Source organism: Rousettus aegyptiacus, unplaced genomic scaffold (genome assembly GCF_014176215.1).
Source record: "Rousettus aegyptiacus isolate mRouAeg1 unplaced genomic scaffold, mRouAeg1.p scaffold_m13_p_1, whole genome shotgun sequence".
In the NCBI taxonomy this organism is placed as follows: Eukaryota; Metazoa; Chordata; class Mammalia; order Chiroptera; family Pteropodidae; genus Rousettus; species Rousettus aegyptiacus.
The window spans coordinates 20,008,436-20,011,985 of record NW_023416284.1 but is presented as its reverse complement, the minus strand read 5'-3'; the positions used below and the strand labels follow the sequence as shown (position 1 = coordinate 20,011,985).

Sequence of the window (3,550 nt, the reverse complement as noted above, 5' to 3'; positions counted from 1 at the left end):
CCCTCCTGGGCTCACCTATAGCCGCGCAGCCCGGGCACCGCTCCAGCCAATCAGCTTGCGCGGGGATGGCCCGGAACTCGGCAGGGGGCAAGGGCAGCCCGGAGAGGCAGCCCAGGGCCCCCTGGGCCTGTACCAAGGTCCGCAACAAGGGGGTAGGGGGGAGCTGCCCCGGGACCGTACCATTAGTCCCCGCGGGAAGAAAAGTCTGTAAACTTCACAGTTCCATTTCGGTGTTGGGATCGTGCTTGGAGATCTGAGGCCAACTTTGTACAATTTTACAGAGAATCCTCTGAAGCCAAAGCGAGTTGGGTTGGGGGGAGTGACTTGCACAAGGTCATTCAGCTAGTGAAAGGGCTAAACTTGGGTTAAAACTCATGTTTGGAGGAGGGAGAAATAAACTGATGAAGGAAATGAAAGTGCTGTAGTCCAGGTACTGTGCAATCTCCTTACTAAATGTAGCTCAGTTTTCTCGGTTATTCCTCACAACAGTTTTAGAGGAGGGCTTCTTATCCTTATTTTATAGATAAATATATTGAAATGGGGACCTTTGTGACTTGCTCAAGGTCACACAACTAGTAATTAAATTTAATTTTCAATTGTCCACATATTTTGAATGCCTACTATGCATCAGAGACACTAACAAAATGGCAGAACCCAGTCTTCCTTACAAACCTACCTTCCTGATATAGTCACCCAGGAGGACTAAAGAGTGCCTTTAGACAGAAGGAAACTAATGGTTTCCTGATCCTGAAGCAGGGTTTCCCAAGCTATTGGAGCTATTGACATTTTGGGCTGGATAATTATTTATTGTAAGGGGGCCGTTCTGTTCACTGTAGGATGTTTAGCAGCATTCTTGGCCTCTACTCATTAGATGCCAGTGGCACCTTCCCCACACCCTAGTTGCGACAACCAAAATTGTCTCCAGACATTGCAAGCCTCTAGGGCCCCGGGGGAGGGGATTGGAGGGAGTATAAATTGCCTTTCCGCCTCCCCACTCTACCCTTGAGAACCACTGCACTAGATCAATCATCAACTGGTCATTATTGGAAGCTAAAAGACTGAAAAACACTGTGACAGGCCAATAAAATAACAATATTAAGATTTAGTGAGTGCTTACTATGTGCCAAGTTTAGTTACTCATGGTCCTATAGTCAATAAGATATTTTTATGCCTCTTGACAGTTTAAAGAGTGCTTGGGCACTTGTGCTCCTCACTTGGGAACTGCATTTGGGCCATTATAAAAATAACAGGAAATCTAAGACTAGGCTGTTCTATTGTAGAAACAGCAAAGAGCCAGGGAATAAGCCCTATTCCAAGTTCTGTGTTGCTGCTTCCTAGCTAAGAACCTTTCTGGGCCTCCATTTCCCTGTTCGTAAAATGGAGAGGATAAGAATACAAAGTTGACCAACTATGGCTGCACACAGTGTCCAAACCAGATAATGAGTGTGACAGCATTTTATAAAATGCAGAACAGAAATCACAAACTCAAATGCCAACAGAGATCAGGCAGGTGATGTAAATAAGTGGATTTATATTATTTATATTACTTTGATTCAGGCACTTCATTTGCATATTTTAAAAATTAAATTCTTTTTTACTTTCTTAAAATATGCCATTCTCCTATCTTTCTTTAAACACACTGCCATCTTCAGGTATCTTTTTCCTCATCTTTTGTTTTTTTTAAATTGCTTTATTGATTTCACATTATGAAAAGAATATATATATATATATATTCACACATATATAATTTTTTTTTCCTGAAAACTAAGTGAAATTGCCCTGCTGGACAGAAACTTCTATACTGAGACATTCAGTTAGAAACTGATAAGGGAAAACACCAAAAGGTTTACAGAAAAGTAAATCACAAAACTACATGCAGAGTAGAGCAGAGGCCACATTATTAACCTCAGAGAAAACCTTAGAATTCAAGGAGTAAGGCAAAAGTCATAATGATTATCAGGTTCAGGAGTTTGGAAACACATATGATATCTCATTTGCTGCTCCCTAGTCCTTCCTCCGATTCCCATCTGCTGTGCTACAATCTTTTCTACATCTTCTACTTCATTATGATCAACATGCCTGTTAGGTATGGCCCATTGGAAATTAGGGACAAGTCACCTAACCCACCCCAGCCTGACACTTCTACACTTCTGGCCTTCACCCCTCCCAAGTGGTGTGGTTCCTCTCCATTCTGCATGGGGGCCTGGTCTCTGCCTTCATTTTCCTGTTGGGCATTTTCCATGTCGAGATTTTTTTTCACTGCTTGTTTCTCTTTGGAAGCCATTGCTCCTTGGCCTGTTTTTGCTGTCTCTTCTGCCTCCCCATTCCCACCGCCAGTGGGCCACAAAAACACTAGGACCTGCAGACCTGCTCTCTCACTGCCTCAGCCTCCTACTCTTGGGGCTGCCCCTGGCCAACAAGCCTTCAGGGCCACTGTGAGCCAATACTCTAATTTTCTCACTTTTTAATGGAAATATGAGTGCAAGAAAACATTTTATTTTCCTGTTGATTAAAAAACAAGAGTGCGAACATGATGATAAATAGCTACTAACAGTTTCATTGTCCGGGAGCAATGGGGAGTGGAGGGGACTCTGACAAAGAGAGAACTCATGCCCCACCTGAATGGAGTGGCCACTACTCAGCTTCAGAACAAATAAGTCCAGCAGAGCCAAATCTTTCTATTTTCTCAAGAGAAGCAAAAATCTGGAGTTTTCTGCAAAATCTCCCGTTTTATAAACTGCTAACTCAGTCTATTATCAAGACGGCAGTAAGAGCCATCCTTTCAAATATAAGTCAGATCATGTGAAGGTTCTGCACATATCCCTATAAAGTATCCTCAACGTGGCTCTTGCAAAGGCCACAAGGCCCCGGAGGATCTATCCCTCTCCCTCAAGCAGCCATTACCTCTAGACCTGACCAAGCAACCTTCTGTCTCAATCTGTTCCCTCTGCCCCACCACCCCTCCCTCATACCAAGTGGCTCACTCACTCTCCTCCTTCAAAATTTTGCTCAGTCACCTTCTCAATGAGGCCTTCCCAGACCATCCTCTTTAAAAATATTAACCGCCTCCAAAATGACACTCCTAATTCCCCTTACCCTGCTCTATTCCCCTCTTAGCACATGTCACCTTGCAGCATACCATATTGTTTACTTCTTTGTGATGCTTATTGTCTTCCCCTTCCTAGAATGTAAACTCCACAAGGGCACAGACTTTATCTACCGTATATGAGCCCAGAACTTGCCTGGCACACAGAAGATGTTCAATAAATATTTGTTAAATGAGTGAATTCACTCAATGTTTAAAAACATCTTGGCCAAATATAGCCCTTGAATCAGTAGCTGTAAGGAATGCTATTGCCTTTATATAATGGGAGGGGGAAGGTTCTAGGACATAACCTAGGAATTTCTAGGTAGGAGTCAAGATGGGGATTTAAAGGGGTTCAGAGCCCATACAGCAAAGTGTAAGGACCTCCTCTTGGCCCCCAGCATCAGCAGGGCTGGAAAAAGTTCAGACATCTCATCTCATCTTCGTCCCAATTCAGAGTTACCA

At 43.5% G+C, this 3,550-nt stretch overlaps 1 pseudogene; it reads right to left on the bottom strand.

The window, feature by feature from the left end:
• Window positions 1-1,786: 1,786 nt before the first annotated feature.
• Window positions 1,787-3,527, bottom strand: LOC107513590 (annotated as a pseudogene).
• Between the last annotated feature and the right edge of the window lie 23 nt (window positions 3,528-3,550).